A 16,000-nucleotide genomic window follows, 5' to 3' on the forward strand; every position below is an offset into this window, starting at 1 on the left:
GCATCAAACTGGCCTCCTGACCTTCTGTGGTCATGAATTCCCCACCTTAATTATGACTTTGATATCATTCATTGAGGTGGTAGCGCATACTGCCAGCTATATTGAGCCGTTCAGGATGCCCTATTTTCTGAAAATCTAGTTTGCTGCTTGTGGTAGTTTCAGTCTGGCCAGCAGGGGGTGTAATCACCTTCCTCAATCATGAATTTGACCTCATTTATAGGGGTGGTAGCGCAATCTGCCGGCCACTTTGATCCTGGCAGGATACGCTACCCCTCCGTTAGATCAGATCAGCTTTCTTAAGTTGCCCTAGCCCAGTTCAATTGTTGAATACAGTAGTCAGAGTCTGGTTGCTCACTGAAGCTAAGTAGGCTCAAGCTTGGTCAGTATGTGGATGGGTGACTCTTTGTGGAAATCTAGTTTGCTGCTCGAGGTAGTTTTAGTCCAACCTGCATGGGGTGCTCGTTTTCTGACATGTACAATATGGTTCCAAAACTTCGGACTGCGAAAAATAATGACTTTTTAATGAAGCCTTAAATCGGCAACCGTAAAGAGGAGCATCCGTCTGATGAGGCATCAAACTGGCCTCCTGACCTTCTGGTGTCATAAATTCCCCACCTTAATTATGACTTTGATATCATTCATTGAGGTGGTAGCGGAACCTGCCAGCTATATTGAGCCGGTCAGGATGCGCTATTTTCTGAAAATCTAGTTTGCTGCTTGTGGTAGTTTCAGTCTGGCCAGCAGGGGGTGAAATCACCTTCCTCAATCATGAATTTGACCACATTTATAGGGGTGGTAGCGCAATCTGCCTGCCACTTTGGGCCTGGCAGGACACGCTACCCCTCCGTTAGATCAGATCAGCTTTCTTAAGGTGCTATGATAATGTTCAGTTGTTGAATGCAGTAGTCAGAGTCTGGTTGATCACTGAAGCTAAGCAGGCTCAAGCTTTGTTAATATGTGGATGGGAGACCCTTTGTGGATATCCCGTTTGCTGCTGGAGGTAGTTTTAGTCCAACCAGCACGTGGTACTCATTTTCTGGCATGTACAATGTGGTTCCAAAACTTCGAACTGAGAAAAATAGTGACTTTTTAATGAAGCCTTAAACCGGCAACCGTAAAGAGGAGCATCCGTCTGATGAGGCATCAAACTGGCCTCCTGACCTTCTGTGGTCATGAATTCCCCACCTTAATTATGACTTTGATATCATTCATTGAGGTGGTAGCGCATACTGCCAGCTATATTGAGCCGTTCAGGATGTCCTGTTTTCTGAAAATCTAGTTTGCTGCTTGTGGTAGTTTCAGTCTGGCCAGCAGGGGGTGTAATCACCTTCCTCAATCATGAATTTGACCTCATTTATAGGGGTGGTAGCGCAATCTGCCGGCCACTTTGAGCCTGGCAGGATACGCTGCCCCTCCGTTAGATCAGATCAGCTTTCTTAAGTTGCCCCAAACAAGTTCGTTTGTTGAATGCAGTAGTCAGAGTCTGGTTGCTCACAGAAGCTAAGCAGGCGCAAGCTTGGTCAATATGTGGATGGGTGACTCTTTGTGGAAATCTAGTTTGCTGCTCGAGGTAGTTTTAGTCCAACCTGCATGGGGTGCTCGTTTTCTGACATGTACAATGTGGTTCCAAAACTTCGGACTGCGAAAAATAGTGACTTCTTAATGAAGCCTTAAATCGGCAACCGTAAAGAGGAGCATCCGTCTGATGAGGCATCAAACTGGCCTCCTGACCTTCTGTGGTCATGAATTCCCCACCTTAATTATGACTTTGATATCATTCATTGAGGTGGTAGCGGAACCTGCCAGCTATATTGAGCCGGTCAGGATGCGCTATTTTCTGAAAATCTAGTTTGCTTCTTGTGGTAGTTTCAGTCTGGCCAGCAGGGGGTGTAATCACCTTCCTCAATCATGAATTTGACCTCATTTATAGGGGTGGTAGCGCAATCTGCCGGCCACTTTGAGCCTGGCAGGATACGCTACCCTTCCGTTAGATCAGATCAGCTTTCTTAAGTTGTTCCAATCATGTTCAGTTGTTGAATGCAGTAGTCAGTGTTTGGTTGATCACTGAAGCTAAGCAGGCTCAAGCTTTGTCAATGTGTGGATGGGAGACCCTTTGTGTATATCTCTTTTGCTGCTGGAGGTAGTTTTAGTCCAACCTGCATGGGGTGCTCGTTTTCTGACATGTACAATGTGGTTCCAAAACTTCGGACTGCGAAAAATAGTGACTTTTTAATGAAGCCTTAAATCGGCAACCGTAAAGAGGAGCATCCGTCTGATGAGGCATCAAACTGGCCTCCTGACCTTCTGTGGTCATGAATTCCCCACCTTAATTATGACTTTGATATCATTCATTGAGGTGGTAGCGCATACTGCCAGCTATATTGAGCCGTTCAGGATGCCCTATTTTCTGAAAATCTAGTTTGCTGCTTGTGGTAGTTTCAGTCTGGCCAGCAGGGGGTGTAATCACCTTCCTCAATCATGAATTTGACCTCATTTATAGGGGTGGTAGCGCAATCTGCCGGCCACTTTGAGCCTGGCAGGATACGCTACCCCTCCGTTAGATCAGATCTGCTTTCTTAAGTTGTCCCAATTGTGTTCAGGTGTTGAATGCAGTAGTCAGCGTTTGGTTGATCACTGAAGCTAAGCAGGCTCAAGCTTTGTCAATATGTGGATGGGAGACCCTTTGTGTATATCTCTTTTGCTGCTGGAGGTAGTTTTAGTCCAACCTGCATGGGGTGCTCGTTTTCTGACATGTACAATGTGGTTCCAAAACTTCGGACTGCGAAAAATAGTGACTTTTTAATGAAGCCTTAAATCGGCAACCGTAAAGAGGAGCATCCGTCTGATGAGGCATCAAACTGGCCTCCTGACCTTCTGTGGTCATGAATTCCCCACCTTAATTATGACTTTGATATCATTCATTGAGGTGGTAGCGCATACTGCCAGCTATATTGAGCCGTTCAGGATGCCCTATTTTCTGAAAATCTAGTTTGCTGCTTGTGGTAGTTTCAGTCTGGCCAGCAGGGGGTGTAATCACCTTCCTCAATCATGAATTTGACCTCATTTATAGGGGTGGTAGCGCAATCTGCCGGCCACTTTGAGCCTGGCAGGATACGCTACCCCTCCGTTAGATCAGATCAGCTTTCTTAAGGTGCTATAATAATGTTCAGTTGTTGAATGCAGTAGTCAGCGTTTGGTTGATCACTGAAGCTAAGCAGGCTCAAGCTTTGTTAATATGTGGATGGGAGACCCTTTGTGGATTTCCCGTTTGCTGCTGGAGGTAGTTTTAGTCCAACCAGCAGGTGGTGCTCATTTTCTGGCATGTACAATGTGGTTCCAAAACTTCGGACTGAGAAAAATAGTGACTTTTTAATGAAGCCTTAAACAGGCAACCGTAAAGAGGAGCATCCGTCTGATGAGGCATCAAACTGGCCTCCTGACCTTCTGTGGTCATGAATTCCCCACCTTAATTATGACTTTGATATCATTCATTGAGGTGGTACCGCATACTGCCAGCTATATTGAGCCGTTCAGGATGCCCTATTTTCTGAAAATCTAGTTTGCTGCTTGTGGTAGTTTCAGTCTGGCCAGCAGGGGGTGTAATCACCTTCCTCAATCATGAATTTGACCTCATTTATAGGGGTGGTAGCACAATCTGCCGGCCACTTTGAGCCTGGCAGGATACGCTACCCCTCCGTTAGATCAGATCAGCTTTCTTAAGTTGCTCCAATCATGTTCAGTTGTTGAATGCAGTAGTCAGAGTCTGGTTGATCACTGAAGCTAAGCAGACTCAAGCTTTGTCAATATGTGGATAGGAGACCCTTTGTGGATATCTCTTTTGCTGCTGGAGGTAGTTTTAGTCCAACCTGCATGGGGTGCTCGTTTTCTGACATGTACAATGTGGTTCCAAAACTTCGGACTGCGGAAAATAGTGACTTTTTAATGAAGCCTTAAATCGGCAACCGTAAAGAGGAGCATCCGTCTGATGAGGCATCAAACTGGCCTCCTGACCTTCTGTGGTCATGAATTCCCCACCTTAATTATGACTTTGATATCATTCATTGAGGTGGTAGCGCATACTGCCAGCTATATTGAGCCGTTCAGGATGCCCTATTTTCTGAAAATCTAGTTTGCTGCTTGTGGTAGTTTCAGTCTGGCCAGCAGGGGGTGTAATCACCTTCCTCAATCATGAATTTGACCTCATTTATAGGGGTGGTAGCGCAATCTGCCGGCCACTTTGATCCTGGCAGGATACGCTACCCCTCCGTTAGATCAGATCAGCTTTCTTAAGTTGCCCTAGGCCAGTTCAATTGTTGAATACAGTAGTCAGAGTCTGGTTGCTCACTGAAGCTAAGTAGGCTCAAGCTTGGTCAGTATGTGGATGGGTGACTCTTTGTGGAAATCTAGTTTGCTGCTCGAGGTAGTTTTAGTCCAACCTGCATGGGGTGCTCGTTTTCTGACATGTACAATATGGTTCCAAAACTTCGGACTGCGAAAAATAATGACTTTTTAATGAAGCCTTAAATCGGCAACCGTAAAGAGGAGCATCCGTCTGATGAGGCATCAAACTGGCCTCCTGACCTTCTGGTGTCATAAATTCCCCACCTTAATTATGACTTTGATATCATTCATTGAGGTGGTAGCGGAACCTGCCAGCTATATTGAGCCGGTCAGGATGCGCTATTTTCTGAAAATCTAGTTTGCTGCTTGTGGTAGTTTCAGTCTGGCCAGCAGGGGGTGAAATCACCTTCCTCAATCATGAATTTGACCACATTTATAGGGGTGGTAGCGCAATCTGCCTGCCACTTTGGGCCTGGCAGGACACGCTACCCCTCCGTTAGATCAGATCAGCTTTCTTAAGGTGCTATGATAATGTTCAGTTGTTGAATGCAGTAGTCAGAGTCTGGTTGATCACTGAAGCTAAGCAGGCTCAAGCTTTGTTAATATGTGGATGGGAGACCCTTTGTGGATATCCCGTTTGCTGCTGGAGGTAATTTTAGTCCAACCAGCACGTGGTACTCATTTTCTGGCATGTACAATGTGGTTCCAAAACTTCGGACTGAGAAAAATAGTGACTTTTTAATGAAGCCTTAAACCGGCAACCGTAAAGAGGAGCATCCGTCTGATGAGGCATCAAACTGGCCTCCTGACCTTCTGTGGTCATGAATTCCCCACCTTAATTATGACTTTGATATCATTCATTGAGGTGGTAGCGCATACTGCCAGCTATATTGAGCCGTTCAGGATGTCCTGTTTTCTGAAAATCTAGTTTGCTGCTTGTGGTAGTTTCAGTCTGGCCAGCAGGGGGTGTAATCACCTTCCTCAATCATGAATTTGACCTCATTTATAGGGGTGGTAGCGCAATCTGCCGGCCACTTTGAGCCTGGCAGGATACGCTGCCCCTCCGTTAGATCAGATCAGCTTTCTTAAGTTGCCCCAAACAAGTTCGTTTGTTGAATGCAGTAGTCAGAGTCTGGTTGCTCACAGAAGCTAAGCAGGCGCAAGCTTGGTCAATATGTGGATGGGTGACTCTTTGTGGAAATCTAGTTTGCTGCTCGAGGTAGTTTTAGTCCAACCTGCATGGGGTGCTCGTTTTCTGACATGTACAATGTGGTTCCAAAACTTCGGACTGCGAAAAATAGTGACTTTTTAATGAAGCCTTAAATCGGCAACCGTAAAGAGGAGCATCCGTCTGATGAGGCATCAAACTGGCCTCCTGACCTTCTGTGGTCATAAATTCCCCACCTTAATTATGACTTTGATATCATTCATTGAGGTGGTAGCGCATACTGCCAGCTATATTGAGCCGTTCAGGATGCCCTATTTTCTGAAAATCTAGTTTGCTGCTTGTGGTAGTTTCAGTCTGGCCAGCAGGGGGTGTAATCACCTTCCTCAATCATGAATTTGACCTCATTTATAGGGGTGGTAGCGCAATCTGCCGGCCACTTTGAGCCTGGCAGGATACGCTACCCCTCCGTTAGATCAGATCAGCTTTCTTAAGGTGCTCCAATCATGTTCAGTTGTTGAATGCAGTAGTCAGAGTCTAGTTGATCGCTGAAGCTAAGCAGGCTCAAGCTTTGTCAATATGTGAATGGGAGACCCTTTGTGGATATCTCTTTTGCTGCTGGAGGTAGTTTTAGTCCAACCTGCATGGGGTGCTCGTTTTCTGACATGTACAATGTGGTTCCAAAACTTCGGACTGCGAAAAATAGTGACTTCTTAATGAAGCCTTAAATCGGCAACCGTAAAGAGGAGCATCCGTCTGATGAGGCATCAAACTGGCCTCCTGACCTTCTGTGGTCATGAATTCCCCACCTTAATTATGACTTTGATATCATTCATTGAGGTGGTAGCGGAACCTGCCAGCTATATTGAGCCGGTCAGGATGCGCTATTTTCTGAAAATCTAGTTTGCTTCTTGTGGTAGTTTCAGTCTGGCCAGCAGGGGGTGTAATCACCTTCCTCAATCATGAATTTGACCTCATTTATAGGGGTGGTAGCGCAATCTGCCGGCCACTTTGAGCCTGGCAGGATACGCTACCCTTCCGTTAGATCAGATCAGCTTTCTTAAGTTGCTCCAATCATGTTCAGTTGTTGAATGCAGTATTCAGCGTTTGGTTGATCACTGAAGCTAAGCAGGCTCAAGCTTTGTCAATGTGTGGATGGGAGACCCTTTGTGTATATCTCTTTTGCTGCTGGAGGTAGTTTTAGTCCAACCTGCATGGGGTGCTCGTTTTCTGACATGTACAATGTGGTTCCAAAACTTCGGACTGCGAAAAATAGTGACTTTTTAATGAAGCCTTAAATCGGCAACCGTAAAGAGGAGCATCCGTCTGATGAGGCATCAAACTGGCCTCCTGACCTTCTGTGGTCATGAATTCCCCACCTTAATTATGACTTTGATATCATTCATTGAGGTGGTAGCGCATACTGCCAGCTATATTGAGCCGTTCAGGATGCCCTATTTTCTGAAAATCTAGTTTGCTGCTTGTGGTAGTTTCAGTCTGGCCAGCAGGGGGTGTAATCACCTTCCTCAATCATGAATTTGACCTCATTTATAGGGGTGGTAGCGCAATCTGCCGGCCACTTTGAGCCTGGCAGGATACGCTACCCCTCCGTTAGATCAGATCTGCTTTCTTAAGTTGTCCCAATTGTGTTCAGTTGTTGAATGCAGTAGTCAGCGTTTGGTTGATCACTGAAGCTAAGCAGGCTCAAGCTTTGTCAATATGTGGATGGGAGACCCTTTGTGTATATCTCTTTTGCTGCTGGAGGTAGTTTTAGTCCAACCTGCATGGGGTGCTCGTTTTCTGACATGTACAATGTGGTTCCAAAACTTCGGACTGCGAAAAATAGTGACTTTTTAAAGAAGCCTTAAATCGGCAACCGTAAAGAGGAGCATCCGTCTGATGAGGCATCAAACTGGCCTCCTGACCTTCTGTGGTCATGAATTCCCCACCTTAATTATGACTTTGATATCATTCATTGAGGTGGTAGCGCATACTGCCAGCTATATTGAGCCGTTCAGGATGCCCTATTTTCTGAAAATCTAGTTTGCTGCTTGTGGTAGTTTCAGTCTGGCCAGCAGGGGGTGTAATCACCTTCCTCAATCATGAATTTGACCTCATTTATAGGGGTGGTAGCGCAATCTGCCGGACACTTTGAGCCTGGCAGGATACGCTACCCCTCCGTTAGATCAGATCTGCTTTCTTAAGTTGTCCCAATTGTGTTCAGTTGTTGAATGCAGTAGTCAGAGTCTGGTTGATCGCTGAAGCTAAGCAGGCTCAAGCTTTGTCAATATGTGGATGGGAGACCCTTTGTGGATATCTTGTTTGCTGCTGGAGGTAGTTTTAGTCCAACCTGCATGGGGTGCTCGTTTTCTGACATGTACAATGTGGTTCCAAAACTTCGGACTGCGAAAAATAGTGACTTTTTAATGAAGCCTTAAATCGGCAACTGTAAAGAGGAGCATCCGTCTGATGAGGCATCAAACTGGCCTCCTGACCTTCTGTGGTCATGAATTCCCCACCTTAATTATGACTTTGATATCATTCATTGAGGTGGTAGCGCATACTGCCAGCTATATTGAGCCGTTCAGGATGCCCTATTTTCTGAAAATCTAGTTTGCTGCTTGTGGTAGTTTCAGTCTGGCCAGCAGGGGGTGTAATCACCTTCCTCAATCATGAATTTGACCTCATTTATAGGGGTGGTAGCGCAATCTGCCGGCCACTTTGAGCCTGGCAGGATACGCTACCCCTCCGTTAGATCAGATCAGCTTTCTTAAGGTGCTATAATAATGTTCAGTTGTTGAATGCAGTAGTCAGAGTCTGATTGATCACTGAAGCTAAGCAGGCTCAAGCTTTGTTAATATGTGGATGGGAGACCCTTTGTGGATTTCCCGTTTGCTGCTGGAGGTAGTTTTAGTCCAACCAGCAGGTGGTGCTCATTTTCTGGCATGTACAATGTGGTTCCAAAACTTCGGACTGAGAAAAATAGTGACTTTTTAATGAAGCCTTAAACAGGCAACCGTAAAGAGGAGCATCCGTCTGATGAGGCATCAAACTGGCCTCCTGACCTTCTGTGGTCATGAATTCCCCACCTTAATTATGACTTTGATATCATTCATTGAGGTGGTAGCGCATACTGCCAGCTATATTGAGCCGTTCAGGATGCCCTATTTTCTGAAAATCTAGTTTGCTGCTTGTGGTAGTTTCAGTCTGGCCAGCAGGGGGTGTAATCACCTTCCTCAATCATGAATTTGACCTCATTTATAGGGGTGGTAGCGCAATCTGCCGGCCACTTTGATCCTGGCAGGATACGCTACCCCTCCGTTAGATCAGATCAGCTTTCTTAAGTTGCCCTAGCCCAGTTCAATTGTTGAATACAGTAGTCAGAGTCTGGTTGCTCACTGAAGCTAAGTAGGCTCAAGCTTGGTCAGTATGTGGATGGGTGACTCTTTGTGGAAATCTAGTTTGCTGCTCGAGGTAGTTTTAGTCCAACCTGCATGGGGTGCTCGTTTTCTGACATGTACAATATGGTTCCAAAACTTCGGACTGCGAAAAATAATGACTTTTTAATGAAGCCTTAAATCGGCAACCGTAAAGAGGAGCATCCGTCTGATGAGGCATCAAACTGGCCTCCTGACCTTCTGGTGTCATAAATTCCCCACCTTAATTATGACTTTGATATCATTCATTGAGGTGGTAGCGGAACCTGCCAGCTATATTGAGCCGGTCAGGATGCGCTATTTTCTGAAAATCTAGTTTGCTGCTTGTGGTAGTTTCAGTCTGGCCAGCAGGGGGTGAAATCACCTTCCTCAATCATGAATTTGACCACATTTATAGGGGTGGTAGCGCAATCTGCCTGCCACTTTGGGCCTGGCAGGACACGCTACCCCTCCGTTAGATCAGATCAGCTTTCTTAAGGTGCTATGATAATGTTCAGTTGTTGAATGCAGTAGTCAGAGTCTGGTTGATCACTGAAGCTAAGCAGGCTCAAGCTTTGTTAATATGTGGATGGGAGACCCTTTGTGGATATCCCGTTTGCTGCTGGAGGTAGTTTTAGTCCAACCAGCACGTGGTACTCATTTTCTGGCATGTACAATGTGGTTCCAAAACTTCGAACTGAGAAAAATAGTGACTTTTTAATGAAGCCTTAAACCGGCAACCGTAAAGAGGAGCATCCGTCTGATGAGGCATCAAACTGGCCTCCTGACCTTCTGTGGTCATGAATTCCCCACCTTAATTATGACTTTGATATCATTCATTGAGGTGGTAGCGCATACTGCCAGCTATATTGAGCCGTTCAGGATGTCCTGTTTTCTGAAAATCTAGTTTGCTGCTTGTGGTAGTTTCAGTCTGGCCAGCAGGGGGTGTAATCACCTTCCTCAATCATGAATTTGACCTCATTTATAGGGGTGGTAGCGCAATCTGCCGGCCACTTTGAGCCTGGCAGGATACGCTGCCCCTCCGTTAGATCAGATCAGCTTTCTTAAGTTGCCCCAAACAAGTTCGTTTGTTGAATGCAGTAGTCAGAGTCTGGTTGCTCACAGAAGCTAAGCAGGCGCAAGCTTGGTCAATATGTGGATGGGTGACTCTTTGTGGAAATCTAGTTTGCTGCTCGAGGTAGTTTTAGTCCAACCTGCATGGGGTGCTCGTTTTCTGACATGTACAATGTGGTTCCAAAACTTCGGACTGCGAAAAATAGTGACTTCTTAATGAAGCCTTAAATCGGCAACCGTAAAGAGGAGCATCCGTCTGATGAGGCATCAAACTGGCCTCCTGACCTTCTGTGGTCATGAATTCCCCACCTTAATTATGACTTTGATATCATTCATTGAGGTGGTAGCGGAACCTGCCAGCTATATTGAGCCGGTCAGGATGCGCTATTTTCTGAAAATCTAGTTTGCTTCTTGTGGTAGTTTCAGTCTGGCCAGCAGGGGGTGTAATCACCTTCCTCAATCATGAATTTGACCTCATTTATAGGGGTGGTAGCGCAATCTGCCGGCCACTTTGAGCCTGGCAGGATACGCTACCCTTCCGTTAGATCAGATCAGCTTTCTTAAGTTGTTCCAATCATGTTCAGTTGTTGAATGCAGTAGTCAGTGTTTGGTTGATCACTGAAGCTAAGCAGGCTCAAGCTTTGTCAATGTGTGGATGGGAGACCCTTTGTGTATATCTCTTTTGCTGCTGGAGGTAGTTTTAGTCCAACCTGCATGGGGTGCTCGTTTTCTGACATGTACAATGTGGTTCCAAAACTTCGGACTGCGAAAAATAGTGACTTTTTAATGAAGCCTTAAATCGGCAACCGTAAAGAGGAGCATCCGTCTGATGAGGCATCAAACTGGCCTCCTGACCTTCTGTGGTCATGAATTCCCCACCTTAATTATGACTTTGATATCATTCATTGAGGTGGTAGCGCATACTGCCAGCTATATTGAGCCGTTCAGGATGCCCTATTTTCTGAAAATCTAGTTTGCTGCTTGTGGTAGTTTCAGTCTGGCCAGCAGGGGGTGTAATCACCTTCCTCAATCATGAATTTGACCTCATTTATAGGGGTGGTAGCGCAATCTGCCGGCCACTTTGAGCCTGGCAGGATACGCTACCCCTCCGTTAGATCAGATCTGCTTTCTTAAGTTGTCCCAATTGTGTTCAGGTGTTGAATGCAGTAGTCAGCGTTTGGTTGATCACTGAAGCTAAGCAGGCTCAAGCTTTGTCAATATGTGGATGGGAGACCCTTTGTGTATATCTCTTTTGCTGCTGGAGGTAGTTTTAGTCCAACCTGCATGGGGTGCTCGTTTTCTGACATGTACAATGTGGTTCCAAAACTTCGGACTGCGAAAAATAGTGACTTTTTAATGAAGCCTTAAATCGGCAACCGTAAAGAGGAGCATCCGTCTGATGAGGCATCAAACTGGCCTCCTGACCTTCTGTGGTCATGAATTCCCCACCTTAATTATGACTTTGATATCATTCATTGAGGTGGTAGCGCATACTGCCAGCTATATTGAGCCGTTCAGGATGCCCTATTTTCTGAAAATCTAGTTTGCTGCTTGTGGTAGTTTCAGTCTGGCCAGCAGGGGGTGTAATCACCTTCCTCAATCATGAATTTGACCTCATTTATAGGGGTGGTAGCGCAATCTGCCGGCCACTTTGAGCCTGGCAGGATACGCTACCCCTCCGTTAGATCAGATCAGCTTTCTTAAGGTGCTATAATAATGTTCAGTTGTTGAATGCAGTAGTCAGCGTTTGGTTGATCACTGAAGCTAAGCAGGCTCAAGCTTTGTTAATATGTGGATGGGAGACCCTTTGTGGATTTCCCGTTTGCTGCTGGAGGTAGTTTTAGTCCAACCAGCAGGTGGTGCTCATTTTCTGGCATGTACAATGTGGTTCCAAAACTTCGGACTGAGAAAAATAGTGACTTTTTAATGAAGCCTTAAACAGGCAACCGTAAAGAGGAGCATCCGTCTGATGAGGCATCAAACTGGCCTCCTGACCTTCTGTGGTCATGAATTCCCCACCTTAATTATGACTTTGATATCATTCATTGAGGTGGTACCGCATACTGCCAGCTATATTGAGCCGTTCAGGATGCCCTATTTTCTGAAAATCTAGTTTGCTGCTTGTGGTAGTTTCAGTCTGGCCAGCAGGGGGTGTAATCACCTTCCTCAATCATGAATTTGACCTCATTTATAGGGGTGGTAGCACAATCTGCCGGCCACTTTGAGCCTGGCAGGATACGCTACCCCTCCGTTAGATCAGATCAGCTTTCTTAAGTTGCTCCAATCATGTTCAGTTGTTGAATGCAGTAGTCAGAGTCTGGTTGATCACTGAAGCTAAGCAGACTCAACCTTTGTCAATATGTGGATAGGAGACCCTTTGTGGATATCTCTTTTGCTGCTGGAGGTAGTTTTAGTCCAACCTGCATGGGGTGCTCGTTTTCTGACATGTACAATGTGGTTCCAAAACTTCGGACTGCGGAAAATAGTGACTTTTTAATGAAGCCTTAAATCGGCAACCGTAAAGAGGAGCATCCGTCTGATGAGGCATCAAACTGGCCTCCTGACCTTCTGTGGTCATGAATTCCCCACCTTAATTATGACTTTGATATCATTCATTGAGGTGGTAGCGCATACTGCCAGCTATATTGAGCCGTTCAGGATGTCCTGTTTTCTGAAAATCTAGTTTGCTGCTTGTGGTAGTTTCAGTCTGGCCAGCAGGGGGTGTAATCACCTTCCTCAATCATGAATTTGACCTCATTTATAGGGGTGGTAGCGCAATCTGCCGGCCACTTTGAGCCTGGCAGGATACGCTGCCCCTCCGTTAGATCAGATCAGCTTTCTTAAGTTGCCCCAAACAAGTTCGTTTGTTGAATGCAGTAGTCAGAGTCTGGTTGCTCACAGAAGCTAAGCAGGCGCAAGCTTGGTCAATATGTGGATGGGTGACTCTTTGTGGAAATCTAGTTTGCTGCTCGAGGTAGTTTTAGTCCAACCTGCATGGGGTGCTCGTTTTCTGACATGTACAATGTGGTTCCAAAACTTCGGACTGCGAAAAATAGTGACTTTTTAATGAAGCCTTAAATCGGCAACCGTAAAGAGGAGCATCCGTCTGATGAGGCATCAAACTGGCCTCCTGACCTTCTGTGGTCATAAATTCCCCACCTTAATTATGACTTTGATATCATTCATTGAGGTGGTAGCGCATACTGCCAGCTATATTGAGCCGTTCAGGATGCCCTATTTTCTGAAAATCTAGTTTGCTGCTTGTGGTAGTTTCAGTCTGGCCAGCAGGGGGTGTAATCACCTTCCTCAATCATGAATTTGACCTCATTTATAGGGGTGGTAGCGCAATCTGCCGGCCACTTTGAGCCTGGCAGGATACGCTACCCCTCCGTTAGATCAGATCAGCTTTCTTAAGGTGCTCCAATCATGTTCAGTTGTTGAATGCAGTAGTCAGAGTCTAGTTGATCGCTGAAGCTAAGCAGGCTCAAGCTTTGTCAATATGTGAATGGGAGACCCTTTGTGGATATCTCTTTTGCTGCTGGAGGTAGTTTTAGTCCAACCTGCATGGGGTGCTCGTTTTCTGACATGTACAATGTGGTTCCAAAACTTCGGACTGCGAAAAATAGTGACTTCTTAATGAAGCCTTAAATCGGCAACCGTAAAGAGGAGCATCCGTCTGATGAGGCATCAAACTGGCCTCCTGACCTTCTGTGGTCATGAATTCCCCACCTTAATTATGACTTTGATATCATTCATTGAGGTGGTAGCGGAACCTGCCAGCTATATTGAGCCGGTCAGGATGCGCTATTTTCTGAAAATCTAGTTTGCTTCTTGTGGTAGTTTCAGTCTGGCCAGCAGGGGGTGTAATCACCTTCCTCAATCATGAATTTGACCTCATTTATAGGGGTGGTAGCGCAATCTGCCGGCCACTTTGAGCCTGGCAGGATACGCTACCCTTCCGTTAGATCAGATCAGCTTTCTTAAGTTGCTCCAATCATGTTCAGTTGTTGAATGCAGTATTCAGCGTTTGGTTGATCACTGAAGCTAAGCAGGCTCAAGCTTTGTCAATGTGTGGATGGGAGACCCTTTGTGTATATCTCTTTTGCTGCTGGAGGTAGTTTTAGTCCAACCTGCATGGGGTGCTCGTTTTCTGACATGTACAATGTGGTTCCAAAACTTCGGACTGCGAAAAATAGTGACTTTTTAATGAAGCCTTAAATCGGCAACCGTAAAGAGGAGCATCCGTCTGATGAGGCATCAAACTGGCCTCCTGACCTTCTGTGGTCATGAATTCCCCACCTTAATTATGACTTTGATATCATTCATTGAGGTGGTAGCGCATACTGCCAGCTATATTGAGCCGTTCAGGATGCCCTATTTTCTGAAAATCTAGTTTGCTGCTTGTGGTAGTTTCAGTCTGGCCAGCAGGGGGTGTAATCACCTTCCTCAATCATGAATTTGACCTCATTTATAGGGGTGGTAGCGCAATCTGCCGGCCACTTTGAGCCTGGCAGGATACGCTACCCCTCCGTTAGATCAGATCTGCTTTCTTAAGTTGTCCCAATTGTGTTCAGTTGTTGAATGCAGTAGTCAGCGTTTGGTTGATCACTGAAGCTAAGCAGGCTCAAGCTTTGTCAATATGTGGATGGGAGACCCTTTGTGTATATCTCTTTTGCTGCTGGAGGTAGTTTTAGTCCAACCTGCATGGGGTGCTCGTTTTCTGACATGTACAATGTGGTTCCAAAACTTCGGACTGCGAAAAATAGTGACTTTTTAAAGAAGCCTTAAATCGGCAACCGTAAAGAGGAGCATCCGTCTGATGAGGCATCAAACTGGCCTCCTGACCTTCTGTGGTCATGAATTCCCCACCTTAATTATGACTTTGATATCATTCATTGAGGTGGTAGCGCATACTGCCAGCTATATTGAGCCGTTCAGGATGCCCTATTTTCTGAAAATCTAGTTTGCTGCTTGTGGTAGTTTCAGTCTGGCCAGCAGGGGGTGTAATCACCTTCCTCAATCATGAATTTGACCTCATTTATAGGGGTGGTAGCGCAATCTGCCGGACACTTTGAGCCTGGCAGGATACGCTACCCCTCCGTTAGATCAGATCTGCTTTCTTAAGTTGTCCCAATTGTGTTCAGTTGTTGAATGCAGTAGTCAGAGTCTGGTTGATCGCTGAAGCTAAGCAGGCTCAAGCTTTGTCAATATGTGGATGGGAGACCCTTTGTGGATATCTTGTTTGCTGCTGGAGGTAGTTTTAGTCCAACCTGCATGGGGTGCTCGTTTTCTGACATGTACAATGTGGTTCCAAAACTTCGGACTGCGAAAAATAGTGACTTTTTAATGAAGCCTTAAATCGGCAACTGTAAAGAGGAGCATCCGTCTGATGAGGCATCAAACTGGCCTCCTGACCTTCTGTGGTCATGAATTCCCCACCTTAATTATGACTTTGATATCATTCATTGAGGTGGTAGCGCATACTGCCAGCTATATTGAGCCGTTCAGGATGCCCTATTTTCTGAAAATCTAGTTTGCTGCTTGTGGTAGTTTCAGTCTGGCCAGCAGGGGGTGTAATCACCTTCCTCAATCATGAATTTGACCTCATTTATAGGGGTGGTAGCGCAATCTGCCGGCCACTTTGAGCCTGGCAGGATACGCTACCCCTCCGTTAGATCAGATCAGCTTTCTTAAGGTGCTATAATAATGTTCAGTTGTTGAATGCAGTAGTCAGAGTCTGATTGATCACTGAAGCTAAGCAGGCTCAAGCTTTGTTAATATGTGGATGGGAGACCCTTTGTGGATTTCCCGTTTGCTGCTGGAGGTAGTTTTAGTCCAACCAGCAGGTGGTGCTCATTTTCTGGCATGTACAATGTGGTTCCAAAACTTCGGACTGAGAAAAATAGTGACTTTTTAATGAAGCCTTAAACAGGCAACCGTAAAGAGGAGCATCCGTCTGATGAGGCATCAAACTGGCCTCCTGACCTTCTGTGGTCATGAATTC

The sequence above is a fragment of the Garra rufa genome, chromosome 6 (assembly GCF_049309525.1).
Source record: "Garra rufa chromosome 6, GarRuf1.0, whole genome shotgun sequence".
Lineage (NCBI taxonomy): Eukaryota > Metazoa > Chordata > Actinopteri > Cypriniformes > Cyprinidae > Garra > Garra rufa.